Below are 16159 nucleotides of genomic sequence, written 5' to 3' on the forward strand. Positions count from 1 at the left end.
GTGACACACACTCTGCTGCTTCAGAGTTTCAGATGAGAGTCAAGTGAGGAAAATAGATTTAAACTAGCTTTCCTATTTCAAACTTGACTGTTCATCATAAAAGAAATGGACAGGAAGTTTTGGATATGAAAACCCTTTTTTTGCCAAGATTTGACTCTGGGATGCCTTGTATTCTGAGCTTTATCTGGACCGGCTTGAGAAGGGGACTTCTGCTGGGGGCCGACCTCTCACTGCATAGACACATTCAGTGACATCTCAGTTTAAGTCTCCCAGAAAGACAGAGGACCCAAAGGTACATCTTATTTTGTCCCTTACCAACCACTTGGATTTTAGAAAGCAATTCGTTTTCCTAACGTTCTACAAATTGAGATACTAACACCTACCTCATAGGACCGCTGTGAAGATTAAATGAGGTAAGGAGAGAGAACCCACCATAACACATGACAGAATCTAAAACTGTTTCCTGCCTGTTACATCAGCCAACATGTTTTTACACTTATATTTTAGAATTAGAATTCTGCATTTCAAATGTTACCTAATCCACGTTGTCATCAAAACAGTTACCTGCTTGGATTTGGCTCCTTATTCATGTGTTTATTTACCCTAACTAATGAGTGCCATTTTCAAGCACCAAATCACTCCTAATTAAATTCCTAACACTTTAAGGTAACATTTTGCAGTTTCTTCCTCTTTATGTTTCAATGTTGGCAGCAAGTCTGGTTAGCTCTTAAAATGAACAGAGCCATCAGGCACGGCATTGCAACTGGGCAAAAACAAGGAGAAGGTTTCCAGGGACCTATTTTGCATTCCCCCTTATTAAATTGAGTGGCAACTCCCTAAGGATCCATTCATGTGTTTGGTTTCATTAAAGTATATCTGAGTAGCCAATGCTGTTCCTCTATATCAGAGAGGTATAAATAATAACCAATATTTGTAGAGCACTCTAAGTTGTACAAAGTATTGCAAACTTATCAAAACCTCTGTAAGAGATAAGGACAGAACTTTGTTGCACATGTAATTCTGGTTCAGTCACTATTCTGGGCACTTTTTACATATTTTCTCATCGAATCCTTCTATCAGCCTTATGAAGGAAGTTTTTATTACAGGTTGCCAGTGAGCAGGAAGGCAGGGCAAAGTTACACACGTTGCCCTGGATTGTACAGATTTTAAGTAGTTGGTCCAAAACTTGAATGCATGACGTCGTTTCTCTGTTTGCCAGAGAAAACGGATGAATTTCCTTGATGGTCTTAGGAGAGCTATCTTCTGTGAGCTGATACGGAACAAAACTGTGAATGAAACACACTTCAGGAGATCCTAGTAACATTTCCTATCTGATTAGTACTTCTTTTACCTTGTCACTGAGGCTTCTGGGGAAGCAGGGTCTATGGCTTCACCATCACTGGATCTCCTGTAACACCTAGACAGCACCCAAATATTCTAATTTTTAAATAAAGGCTCACGAAATTTTCTAAAGTAAAAAAATCAATGAGATATAGCATGTACATACATCACATATATATGTACAGATAAAAATGCACAAAAACTTTAAGATGAACCCATCTCAAAGGATTAAGATATTTTTCTGTGGCTGGATGGTGAAGAAGATAGCACTAGCAGATGTTTAGATGACTGCCAGCTCTTATAAGTTGAATGGTCTCTTCTGCTTTAATTTAGTTAACTTATCTATATTTCTCATGTATGGAAAGAAACAACGGAAGGCATTTTAATTACATATGGAACCAAGTCATTCATAAGAGATAGTGATAACAGGCCTCGGAAATATTTTTCGCTGTTCTCTGGGATATTTCTCTTGATGCATGCTCACATTTGCCATTCTGGCTCAAGAGTTGAAAGAGACCACTGCTGCTTTTCTAGAAGAAAATTAAAGGGATGATCATACATTGTCATATTTGCCACTAAGTCATTCTCCCAAGAAGCACTTAGTAGGTACTTTCGCATCCCAGTCCCGGCCTTGTCTCTGGACCTATCAAGCTAAATGAGACCTAGTCTCTACCAGTGAGGAGTTTTCAAGTCAGAAGAGGAAGAAGAAGACAAATATCTAGAGATATTTGCTTGGTAGTGAGGACTTCTTTGGAGACACAAAGCATGAAGGGATGAATTTCTGTAGCTGGATTCCTTGGAATATTACAGAGCTATCTGCCTGATCCCCGAAAAGTAAAATTCAACTCGGTACTTTTTGCAAAACTCTTTATGGCAGACCAGGCTCTCAGAAACATTGGTGTATGGGGTTACATGCATTATAAAGAAAGAGGTGGGGCGGGTATTCAGAACAGCTTTTGAAGCTATTTAAGTACTAAAGCTAATTTAAGTACTTAAGCTAATTTAAGTACTGCATTCACATACCGTATGTCAAAGATTCATGGTATGAGATCTGATCTGCCTATCTACCCAGAGAACTCTGGGATATGAGGTCAAGCTATCAAATATCTATAGGAGAACTATATAAAATCTTCAATATTTGACCATTTTTAACCATTACAAAAATGATAACTTCACATGATTCAACCTAATATTTAGCCAGGAATACCCTCTAATTAAGGCTATAGAACACACAGTGAAAATGGTTTTGATGCCACCTCTGGTTATGGTTGTCTGGAAAGGTTTTTTTTATATCTCATCCAGATTCAAAAGGAAAGATTTCTATGATCAATTAGTACTATCTACACAGTGCCAAGAAGAAAGGCACATCTCACGCCTTGCATTTCCATCCTTTTTCGAAAGAGAAGAATATTACGGAATGTCCTAGCAGATCTTTGAGGGGGAAGGGACACGTGGAGGAGAATGGATGTGTTTCTGAGAAGGGCTGTGACATAAGAGACAATCAAGATGCATGCAGCCTCCTTTCTTAGTCCTTTCGAGTCACTGCTTCCTATATAGCATGAAAAATTATTCTGAATTATCACAAGATGGTCCAGACAAACGTCTTCAGAACTAAGCAATAAAAATCTATGCTGGGTCTTTCCTAATACTTACAAAATCCTCAGGCTTAGTGTTTCTTTTCAAAAGATGCTCTTGATCCAAAAGAAGCCTCTTTCGATGGTACGTTCTAAACAGGCTAATAGTTTAGGACAAAGCGCAAGGAAGAGGTGTCCTTTCCTAAGCTACTCAGTTTATTATAAATTTTAACTAAGTCAGATTGCAGCCATCTGTACCCCCTGGCTTCACCATTAGCAGCTGAAGAGCACTTTCACAGGCAACCTCCCACAAACGTGTCCCATTTACCAATCTGTTGGTTCTCTAAATTTTTTAACTCATTCCTGAGCACTTGCTATGGTCAAGCACTGCCCTTTGTACTGAGATTGGTTACAAACTTGGATATGACATAGCATCGAGCTTCTGAGGCTTGTCACACAATGAAGAATCCAGAAAATTGAATAATAGCTTTGAGTTGATGCCAGGGAAGAAATCTGTACTGGGTACCATGAGAACTCAAGGAAATTCCAGTTCTACCGGGAGTGTTGGGTTGGAAAATGAGGCGACAGTTCATAAATACCTTCACGAGGGGACAGCACGCTTGACCTGAGTCGTGAGAGAGGAGTCGGAAGTTCCCCATGTGGAGGAGAAGGCAGGACAGGAAGAGCATTTCAGTGAGAGGGAAGTGAATGGGTACAGAAGAGAGAAGTGACCCAGCCAGGCACGCCTCGAAATTTAAACCAAGCTAAGGCAGAAGCCGGGGTGTGAAGGGGTAGTGGGCGCTTGAGGCTATGTCACTGTCACTGCCAGCTGTACATCCTACTGTCATGTTTGAGAACTGATAAGCTAATGAATCCCTGCACTCATGGCCTTATTATTCGCCGCCCCCGGTTTCACTAACTCACCAATAACTTTCAAGTGCTCTCTGTTATCTGCAGGATAAAGTGCAAAAATAAAGTTTTTTAAAATGGCAAATGGGTCTCCCCCGATCTTCCCTGGCTGAATCTCCTACCGCCTCCTCATTCATTCAACCCTCTGTTAGACAAAGATTTAGCTGCCGACATCTACATTTAAGGCATGATATGAAGTGGCTGCGCGACTGACGGGGCAGGGTCCCTCTCTCACGGCAATTACTCGCTCACACAAAAAATTATGCCTGTACTGTATACTGTTCTGCTACCTGCACGGATAACTGCTGCATAGGTGAACTCTATGCAGTTCACCACAGGTGCCAGGAGATCCTACCTACAGACTTTGCACATCCTATTTTCCTTTCTCAGAATGTCCTTTCCTCCTTGACGAGCTGACAAATCCCTTCCCATTCTCCATAATTACACTCTGCCTCGTGTTCTCTGGAAATCTTCCCAGAATCGAGCATCTTGCTCTCAGAACGCGCTGCCCTTACCTGGCAGTTCTCGTTGCTTGGTTTGGCAACAAGATAGAGCTGCCTGTCTGCGGGTGGGATGCTGAAAAGGCTTAATAGCTGGTAGGGCAGGAATTTTAACTAGTCCTAACCGATGTGGCCTGAAAGCAAGCAATGCAGTCACACCAGGGCGAACCAACTGAATTCCAACTCTCCTTTTCTCTACCGACTACGGCCCCTGGGCTTTTGTCCGGTTCTTCTGTCCGTTCCCAGAGCCCAGCACATAGCTGAGTCCTCAACGACATTCCTGAATGAATGGAGAACTGTTTTTTCCTGACAGGAACACAAACTCTTCACTCTGCCTCCTTAGGCAGGCTGTTAACGGGGTCCATTATTTGTGGAAGTGATAGAAAAATGTCTAGTGCTCTCTTGGGAAGCATCACTACCCTGGGAAGCCAGAGTCTACATTAGAATATCATCCTGGTCTCTGCTGCATAAACCTTTCCGGCAGTAGAGGATAAAGTATATAGATGCAGAGCCCCAAAGAGAAATAAAATTATAGTGAGCAACCTGGTTACTTTGCATTAATACTGTTAAAGTCTACAAGGTGTCTTTTCCTCTCATGTATTGGTTCCAGATAAAATGGCAAGCTTTTAGCCCAGGATCACTTGTAGAAGAAACGAGCTCTGCATTTTTGGTGGTTTTGGCTTTACTTCTTTGGTTGGTTGGCTGGTTGTTGGTTTTCTGTTGTGTTGTTATTTGGTTTTTCAACAGCTGTTGGCTGTTGAGGTGATTTCTGAATTGGGCTTCATTCAGTGCTGCATATCAACCAAAGCCAGGTGTCACATGTGACATCGCACGGATCAAAGAAATTCCCAACAGAGTTAAGTACCTATTGGTTTCCAAGGCTTTCAGTACTACACCACTGGTAACTTAAAACAAAGAGCCTCTATCATTTGTTGATCTTTCTTAGGTGCTCCCTTGCCCTGCCTTGGCCCCAGCCCGTGGCTCAAGCTGAGTCACACAGTAAGTACTCAACACGTGTATCTTCAGTGCAATCGCAGTTGGCCTCGGAGGGGTCCTGTCTTGTCAGTCTTTGTTCCTGGAGCTTTGGATCTGGAGGGAAAGGGTCCCTGACCACAGCACTCACTGATGACACCTGGGGAAGCTGTGCAGCAGATGAAGTTGCCACAGAGCAGAACACCTGCCGCCACAGTTTGAAGTGGAATGCCTGTCAGCATTCTCTCGGCAAGTGTCTCTCAGGAGGGCCTTCTGCCCGTGTCGTTTCGATCCAGACAGCCAAGAGCGTTTCTCGACGCTCTCTTTAAAGGTGTAGCACTCCTATTTGCCTAGCCCTGTGGAGCTCTTGAGAGGGCTTTTGCTTCCAACGTTTGGCCTGTGACATGGAGACAATGGAACTCTGAAGGCCATTAAGGCAAAGGCTGTCTTTTCCATTTGCTGGGACAATAGGAGAACAAGAGCTTGTGGGGAGTAAGACTTTATCTCACAATGAAGGTGAGTGTTGAAATATTTACAACTACTGCCAAGAACAGTTTGGTTCTGTCCAACTCTTGATAATACACATTCCGTATAAGTCAATGACTATACTTCCAGGAATGCATCCCACGAGAAACTCTCATGTGCACAAGAGACAAGAATGTTTCTTGCCCCTTTTAATAGTAAAATGGGTAGAAACCATATTACTGCCCATCTAGCAGGGAAATTAAGTAAAACGTGTGCTATATGAATATGATGGAATACTATGTAGCCATTAAAAATACCAAAGCAGATACACATGTCGATGAGCTCAGAACTCAAGAAATATAGGGCTGAAATTTAAAGCAAGTTTCTGAATAATTGTAGGATAGGATACCTGTATAGCTTAAAACAAAGCCGATATTATATATGAGAGGTTGACAAATTTTTTATGTATAAGACAAGTAGTAAATATTTTAGGGTTTGCAGGCCACATGTGATACCTGTCACATATTATTCTTTTTTGTTGTTGTCTATTCTTTTTCACAACTCTTTAAAATATAAAACCAGTCTATGGCCATGCCATCCTGAACAAGCCTGATCCCGTCTGCTCTTGGAAGCTAAGCAGGGTCGGGCCTGCTTAGTACTTGGATGGGTGAGACCACCTAGGAAGACCAGGTGCTGTAGGTGTAAAAAATTTTAAAAAAATAAGATAAGGGATTGTAAGCTGACAAGGTCCTTGAAATCTGTGAGGTCAACCAAGGGTTGCCTAGCCTTAAATAAATAAATAAACAAACAAATAGATAAATAAATAGCTAGCTGATAGTCTTTAGAGAAACAGGCCATGGGCTGGATTTACTCTATGAGCCACAGTTTAACTCCCGGTGTATTATCAGTTGATGCATATATTTGTAAGTAAATGTATAAGAACAAATAAAATGTATTCACAATAGATTCGTAATAGTGCTTACCTCTGAGTAGAGATGGAGCAGAATAGGATTGGGATGCAAGACAAAGGGCCATATTTATCTAGAATGTTTTCTTTCATTCATTAAAAATTTGAACCAAGTATGAAAAAAAAAGTTACCAATGGTTCAGTTTGGGGTATTGGGTGCATGATATTAGATTTTTATTATTCTTTATAGATTTCTGTTTTCTAAAAATATTCTCCAAATAAAAGAATATTAAAAAAAAAAAAAGAAAAGAGAAAAAAAGCAGCCATTCAGGCTATTCATTCAATGTCAGATCTGCGGCTTTGCTGAGAATTAGAAAATTACTCAAGAAACTCACTCATTCTTTATCACATGCAGCAAGTATTGGCTGAGCATGTGCTCCGAGTTAGGTGCTCTGGCTGGTTTTCTCTAGCACAGGTGTGTAGGTCACAAATAAATCAAAAAATTCCCAAATGTAAAAACCCAAGGACCAGATCTTGGAACAAAGAAATGAGCAACACAATGATATGACCACCTTGGCAGGCAGGGTCCACAGGCAACAGCAATATCGATCTTTCGCAATAAATTTACATGGACAAGATTTGCCTTTCGGGGGAGTCGTGTCAAATTAGTGATTTCTCAAGCTTCATTTAACAATAGAAGCTAAAAACAAGGCATCATTGGGCTTTAACTTACTCAAGATATCAATGTTTCTTTTTGATATCTTGAAGTACTATCGCAGATGAATGAACCAAGAAATATGCAAGTGCAAAAGGAAGAATAGCCAAGTGTTTCTCAAGAAGTTGAAGAAGAATTTATGAGGAAATCATTAACTTCTCTTTTAGACTTTGTCTGGTATTTTCTGGGAAGCCACAGAGACTCTGGATTAAAAACAAACAAATGTAAGAATACCCGAATCTATTACGACACAGCAAAAGTGAAAATGACAGCAGAACTACCATCTAATTCTTGGGACTTTTCAGGCAGTTGTTGGGAACAGAGGTCTAGAAATGAATGATTTTAAAGCCAAGCATCACTCCAGTAAGAAAAACTAATAATGCTTATATTTCATTATCAGGTGGTCAATAAAAATCTTGAAATATTATAGGCATCGAAACTGTTCCAGTTTTGTTGTTGTTGTTTTTTTTTTTGTTTTTTTTTTTTTTTGTTTGTTTTTTTTACTGAATTTAAAGATCATCTGTTAATTCCATACTCGAACTTCCAAAGACCAGTAAGATCTCATAAATGCCATTGACTGGCTGGCTGGCCATGGCTCAGGAATGGCAGGTCCCATTAAACATTTTAATGAAATCTTTATGCAAATTTTGACATAATATAATGTAGCAAAACTCTTCTTTCTATTCCGTGGCATTAACCAATATATCTTAGGGTGATTACAATACCCAATCTGCTAACTAATTAGGGACTAATTAGTCAACTTGTGTATTTATGAATATTTCCAGTATCTTAATTGCAGGCTTGTGGAGTCAGGGGAAATATTTGTGCCTGTCAATGGGCTGAAAAATAACAGAGCATTGGATTACAAAGCAGTGATATTAAAGATTGGATCATAATAATCCTTCATGTCTTAATAGCATGTCAAAGTATACATATAACCTTTCTATCTACATTAGCTTATTTGATTTTCACACCATTTCCTAGAATAAGCATATTAGGGCTTTTTTTAACCTGGCATTGCTGCCTGGCATGTTGCATGCCCTCAATAAATGTTGACTGAATGAATTAAATGAATGAATATAAAATACTCAGTAAATGTTGGGGTGATGATGAATGCATGAAGAAATGGATGGATAGATGGATGGATGGATGGATGGATGGATGGATGGATGGATGGATGGATGGATGGGTAGATGGGTGGATGAGATATAATTTACTGAAGAGAAAAAGGCTAATCAGCTTGATCTACTAGGACTATCTTATCTCCCCAATCTATCTTCTTTGTAAAGATAGGTTGAATTTTATAGCCAGTATATATGTCACAGTGCCTCGGTCTCAATAAATTGGTAATGCTAATGATAGTGCATTTTTATCTTCATTTCTCCAAATAATAATATGCATATAAAATTGTAAGTTGGAATACTCTGTTAACCACTTCCCCAACACTCCTGGAAATAGTGGAAATGCACAGCATGTATTTTATCCAAAATTATATAATTAATCTTCAACATAAAACTATACTAACACAATGGCTGACATATGAAGCTAATGTCATATGTGCTGGAACTTTTCTCCTCTGTGCTGGAACCTCTTGTGAGTACAACCTAGCTACACTATAGTGGTTAAACATATAGAACGTCTTGCCTTTTGGTCTTTCTTGAGGTCACGAGCTCCCTGGTACCCAGATAAGGATGGATTTCTGAGTGACTCTGCTTCCCACTTACCTGAACTCTGCCTCCCTTACTGCATACCAGTGGCCTCAGCTGAACTGAGACTCTCTTTATTGTAAAACGAACTTAGAGACAGGGACTTCCTCTCCCTTCTTCAGCTCTGAAGGTAATCCTTCATTTTCCTTTTCCCTGGAAGCTTCCTGCTCTACCACTTCTTTGTCAAGTCGATGGTCTATCTCAGTGACCACTATTATTCCTGAAGAATCCAGACTTATTTCCCTCAAAAGCAAAGGTCCTCACTCCTGGCTGCACTTTACAAACTCCTAAAGAACCTCTGAAAATACCAACACTTGGGAAAATACCAACACTTCAATTGGTATTCAATCGAAGCAGAATGAAGTCTGGGGATCTACTTTAAACCAAACAGACAGAACTTGCTCAGACTATTCTAATGGGTAGCCGAGGTTAAGAACCATGACTACAGCATAGAAGGTCCCACAGTGCACAGTCACAAGTATTCTAAGGACTTTAATAATAACAAATGATTGTGTGAAAGAAAAGTCAGAGGCATAACCTACTGTGTCAGTCAGCAATGCGTAAGCCATGCAACAGTAACAAGTAAGCCCCAAAACATCTCAGTGGCTTGCAACAATAAAGATTTCCTACCCATGCTGAAACGTGAACTCTGGCTCTGATCCTTGTCTTCTTCATTTCAGGGCAAAGGCTAAAGGGCATCCCTTACTTGGGACTTGATGATCCAGGAGTGGAGAGAATGGAATATAAAAGAACCTTGCAATGGTTCTTAAAGCTTCTTGCTAAGGGGTGGTCTATATGATGTCTCATATTTCACTGGCCAAAGTAAGGCTAGGTCCAACCCAGGGAGTGAGACAGTCCAATACTCTCACAGGAAAACTTTGAACATCAAAGTTACTAATAATAGTGACTTGACAAAGTAAAAGGACTGAAAGTAAGTTCTGGTTTTTAGAGAAAAGAATCTCTCCACTTTTGAATGCAAAAGCAGAGGGTAAGATTGAGGAATAAACTTCTCTGCATCCATCATAGCCTCACGAAGAGTAGTCACTCAAGTCACGTTTTATGATGGCTTTTGAGGGTGATATCAAGGAAATTGAGGCTGTGGCAAGAAATAAATAAGTAAAGCTCAGGCAAAAAGTGAAAATGTATTCTTTCTCTTCCTCAGCCTTTTGAAAGTTGGAAATCCTGTTGGTTACAGATACATTTTAGTGTGTCCGTCTCTCTATAAATGCTGCTTAAATGGAGCTCCAGAGTTATTGCAGCAGGTGACATAAAGCCATCTGGAAAACAAGGCTTCACCCACTTTACTGGATTGTCAAAATAACCATGATAAATGACAAAGTACATATGAGTCTGGAACACAGTATAGTTTTGGTGGCAGCAATTTATTATTGCTGTTGTTTTTGACCCTCATAATCCTGTAAAGTAGGCAGATATCATTTTACAAAAGAAGAATCCGAGGCTTCAAGAGGAAAAGTCACTCACCCAAGGTCATATGTCCTAGCAGTCTGCAAAAAGAATGAAATGACCCTTCTTTATTATCTATTCATGAAGTAACAATGTTTTGTTTTAATTTTTCTTATTTTTATAAGGGCAAGTGCTCATGATATAATATTAAGTGGAACAAGGCAAAAAACTGGATATACATTATAACCTTAACATTTATGCATACACTATATAGCCATACATCTCTAATTATATATGTTTACCTACTGAGAGCAATAATTCATTTAAAACAGAGCAGTTCCTAGCACATTATAAGCACGAAATCAATCAGTTATCATCCTTTTCATTGTTATTATGACTATATATGCAAAAAAAATTGAAAAGAAATATGCATGGCAATAAGTTCTAATAGTTATTTTTCAATAGAGGAAATAGTGGTAATTATTTTTTATGCTTTTCAGCATTTTTGAATATTTTCATGTTGCGCATGTTTTTTATAATAAAAACATAAATATGTATTTGTTTTGTAACATGTATAAATTATGAAATTATACATGTAAACACGGACTGAGCACAGAGAAGATGAAGAATGTGCATTTCATCTCGGGGTAAGAATAAACTTTCTGTCCGAGAGGCCAAAGAGAAAAGAAATGGCTCAGAAAGGCAACGTCGGGAATGAGCCAACAGTGGCTACATGGCTATTGGCAGTAAACTTATAAAAGGAAAGTTTGAGCTGATAGCCCCGAGACAATGTGATCCTCAAATTATATTTAGACATCGGGGTATTAACACGTTAGAGAAGGATCGGTTTCATAATTTGCAGGGTTCAGAGAAAAATAAAAAATGTGGGTCCTTGTTCCAAAAAGAAGAGGAGTTTCAAGACAGGATATCAACATTAAACCAAGCACAGGACCCTCAAAGAGCTGGCACAGTTCACGCCCCCACGAAGCCAGCCTTGCTTCAGAGTCCTCAGCATGAGAGTCTGGTCTACTCAAGATGATCTGGACAGCCACTTGTCTCCTAAAGGTTAAGAAGGAAAATTCAGCAATTGTGGAGGCCTTTAAGAATCTAAAGCATACCCTACCCATCGAAAATCCTCTTCTATGATCTCCTTTACATTACAAATTAAATCAAAGCAGTTACTTTCCTAAGGGAGGCCTCAGGTGAAAAATGATGAATAGACCACAGACGTGTTTCACTTATTCTACAAAAAAATCCAGCCAGAATGAAAGCAAAAGAATGACAAGGAATATAAGATAAATCAACCAAAAGATGAAACAACAGCATTTCAGCAATTTCGGCTACATTCCAAAAAAGTGAAAGTGGGTAGAGAGTTAGCAACTGACTCAGCAGATTAGAGAAAATTACGACCTAAGAGTCTATAAATGACAATACCCCCCAAGAAGTGAGTGAATCTGGTCTGCGGAATCCCTGGGTCTCGGCATCTAGAAGGATCAGGAACAATGGAAGGCCTGGGCAGCTGGGTGCCGGTCTAAAAACAGCAAGACCGGTGTGGAAATACTGAATAGAGGGTGGTGGGATCTACAGGACCCCCCTCCTATACCAACGAAGACTAGGGGTTTATAACTGAATTATAGAGGATCATTCTGGTTTCAAGACCATCAGACATAGCCAGGGATAGGCGTGATGATTTAAGCAGGAGTTAAGAATAGAACTTTTTTGAGTTAAAAATTAAAGAGAGTTGCATGGAAGAGGTGGGCCCTAGGGTACGGTTTATAAGATCTGAAGAGGCCATAGGTAGGTGGGGAACTTATAACATTTGTAAGTATTCATTAAAAAAATGTATAGAACTTTTTTGAGTTAAAAATTAAAAATTATGTCTTTCTGCGGCTATGTTCTTTGCTCAATATTATGTTTCCCAAATTTTCCATATCAATATATGTCATTCTAATTCATCCATTTTTAAAGCTTTCTGGTATTCATTCCATAAATGTTACAAATGCTTTATTCATTCTCCTGATAACAAATATTATGGTTGCTTCCAAGTTTTGTTAGTTTGTTTGCTTTTGCATTAACAAGTAATGTTGCCAGGAACATTCTTGCATATGCATGTGTGACAGCTATGAGTGGCAAATTCTTGAAAGTGAAACTGATGAATTATGAAATATGCTTATCCCCAAACTTACTAGATACTGAGAAACTGCAGTCCAAAATGGTGATGCTAATAGTGAGTGTTCCCACCAGTGAGTATGAGTTTAAGTTTGCTTCGTATTTATGCCAACACTCATATTATCAGACATTTTAATTTTGCCTATGGAATGGGTTCAAAATCTCATTTTTCCTGATGGAGATTAAATTTTTTTTCATGTATGTATTGGCCATTTTAGTTTCCTCTTCTGTAAATCAATGGACTATATTCTCCACTATTTTTTTTATTGGTTTTTCTTTTTCTTGTAGTTCTTCGTATGGGGCACCCATCTATTATTTGAATTATAAATAAATGAGTTCGTTACTTGCCTTTTTAGTTTTTCGGACTCTTATTTACTTAGAATTTTTTTAAATTTCTATTATTTTATAGTAATTTCTCCCAGGCAAAACAAATCTAGTACCCAGAAACAGCTGCTGGGAAGAAAGGACCTAGCAATCTTTGAGTACCTGCTTATGGCAGATCCTTACGAGCTATCTCAGCCAGGTTCCCTCAAAGAGATCGTGAGAAGAGCATTCTGAAGATATTAATTGAGAGAGTGCTCTCAGGATAAGCGGGGGGAAAGTCAGGCAAAGATGTGAGTTCGGCAGAGGTACAGCCTCTGCTTGATCCCATGCAATGCTTTGAAATATGAATGACATCATAGAGCTGTCCTGCCTTAAAGCAAGAGGCATTTTGAACTCCCAAATCAGTTAGCCATTAGCTGAAGTCTACTGTCAGCCTTCTCCAGACCCAGGAAGAGAGAATAGCCTCCCAGAAATTTCCAGACAAGGCAGTTCCCATCAACAGAGTGCAAAGGGATGTAGTTGTGAACTGTTAGCAGCAAAAAGTCACAAGAGCTGAAGGATGGGAGCCCGCCCTCCCCATAAAGTAAAGCATCGCAGCATCTACTACACATGACGTAGGCTCTTATTAACTGGAGAAGTTTGGTTTCCGCCCCATGGCGGCTGCGGTTACCTTCATTTGTCACCAGGAGAGGAATGGGAGAGTGGACAGCTTGCCTGAGGCACATGGGTGAGAAACGCTCCACCAGGCTCACCTGCTATGAGCACCTCATTTGTACCCGAGTGTCTTTCCCCGAGAAATGGCGAAAAGATCGCGTCTCCTTGCGAACAGGTTAGGTACCTGAAGGACTCCAGACTCGCTTTAAGAAAATGTTATAAAGAAACAAATCCATTTCACCTCTTGATGTTAAGGAAACCCTCTAATTTCACATATGATTCTTTTTCTAGCATCAGAGAGTAGCATTTGGGCTCCTTATAAATTAAAAGTCAGTAGAGCTGAGGTTTTAACCCTGTCGCCTTGCTACAAATGGAAATTGTCACGGAACTTTGAACATGTACTGTTACAGGAAAGGTCCGCACAGTTCAGTGAGAAACTGTTCATCTCTGTGCTTAACGTTACGAAGATTCTTAGATGCCTCCCCAGCCACGCCACCGTGAACTCCACTCCCTGCTCCGTGCCAGGCGCTGTGTTAGCTCCTCTGACATGTGTAATCTCATCTAACAGAGCGACGATCTAGGGACCCTCTGCGTTGTCAATTTCTTTCCCCTATGACGTGAGCCAGGCCACCATTTGATTTGCCAGACGGCTTGGGGATCTGAGTGAGTAGGAAATGTTTTTACACAACATGTTCTGCTGGGTTACTGGCAACAAAGGCACTAAGGCAGTGTGAATGAGATGAGGGTACTTGCAGGGTTGCTATGAATTCCATTTGTCCGCTGTAAACGATGTTCCCCAAACCACCGTGAGGTCCGTGAGGATCTAAATCCCTCTTCCTTCTCTAAACGGCACTTTGCTCCCTGAATAGCACGAGAGGATGCCTTGAGGCTGCCTGGTATTTACGACGGGGCTGTGCCCCTGTAAGGCCCCTGCCACAGTGGTCGGTATGCTGTGCTCTAATTAAATACTGCAGAGCTAAGTGGCAGTAAAATTAAAATGGAGCTACAATGGAAAGAAATCGCAAACCAGTTGCAATTACACTCATTTTTATCTCAGCCTCTTAAATTTTTAATGCTTTTTATGGGCCCCTGAATAAAAGAATTATCTCAGATTCATAACCGTTGAGATGAATTTCAGCGTTCTCCAAAATTCCCTACTTTCACAAAGATGGTGCCATGGACAACAGAATAAAAGACTGAACTTGAAAAGCCTGTCTGTTGGTCTTGCACTGAAGGATGCTAGAGGTAAAAATCGCTGCCTTTGTAGCAGGTCCGTAAAAACTCAGGCTGATAAGGAAGATGTTGAAGAAAATTTGACACATCGTTTTTTTGACAATTCAGTTTTTATTTCTGACATACCCAAGAACACCTCTACTTACAGGAATTTTCATCACTAAGTCTCCTTGCTATCCACTGACCATCACATGTATTAAGTAACTCTTTAAACTGGTATTGGTCCAGTTGACCCAGACCCCTTTATATTCTCAATCTATACATGGTGCCACGTTGGGGAAAGCGTCTTTATTCCTCTATTCATTTATTCCTTTATTCCCTCATTCTATCCTGGGCTGAGAGTATGGACTTTGCCACGTCCTATCATCGGATTACTTAAGCCTGTCTTGCTGCAATTTCCTCATCTGTAAAAGGCAGTGATAATCTTATGAATGCTTTACTCACAAGGTTATTGTGAAGGTTAAATATGATAGTCTACGTAAAGCCATGTGTATAATGTCTGCTATATAATGACCCCACAAGATAAGCCATCATTATTATTAATTTATTCAACAAATATTTTTGAGCATCTACTACGCATCAGGCACTGCCTTAGGTGTTGTGTCCTGAGAAGGACTAGAAGAGGCCCCATCTCTGACCTCACAGGCCTCACCTGGACCTGGCTCTCATCCCGTTCCTGCCTCTCAGAGATGCTAGACAAGAGAAAAGCAAGGGGCTGATACTTTATGAGTGGGTCTCATACCAAGTAAACTGACAAAGTAAAGTATGTGTGTGTTAATACTGTTAATAGTTGTCATAATAATTATAATACCTTCCCTTTAAGCACTTACATAAAAGTCCGTGACACTTTTTACTTCTTGTTTTAATTATATCAGTGCTTCTTTCATGATCATTACTTTGTCTATCTTCACATTTTTACCTCTTTTCTCCTCAAATTAGTTATCTCAGGCTTTCATTTCAAAATCATAACATGGCTATCTGTCTATTAATTTCATATTTATTTCTATAGTTCTGGCAAGGAGTTGTCTGAAGTAGCTTACAGTAAAAGTAGTCAGACTATAAACTTTCAAAGAAGGCTATATACAAACACACACATGCACACACACACACACACACACACATAATATAGAGAAAAAGAATAGAAAATTTTGTATCAGAGAGTTAGTTAAGGAAGACACAATAGCTGTGTGCAATACTTAGTCCTAATATTTCTAGAAGCCAATGAAAACACACACAAAAAAAATGATGAATCATATGACTCATTGTCCAGAAATAATACTCATATA

At 39.7% G+C, this 16159-nt stretch overlaps 1 pseudogene; it reads left to right on the forward strand.

Annotated features, from left to right (window-relative positions):
• Nucleotides 1–6342: 6342 nt before the first annotated feature.
• On the forward strand, nucleotides 6343–6463 carry LOC111740228 (annotated as a pseudogene).
• The last annotated feature ends 9696 nt before the right edge of the window (nucleotides 6464–16159 follow it).

This window comes from Pteropus vampyrus, unplaced genomic scaffold (assembly GCF_000151845.1).
Source record: "Pteropus vampyrus isolate Shadow unplaced genomic scaffold, Pvam_2.0 Scaffold59, whole genome shotgun sequence".
Taxonomy (NCBI): domain Eukaryota; kingdom Metazoa; phylum Chordata; class Mammalia; order Chiroptera; family Pteropodidae; genus Pteropus; species Pteropus vampyrus.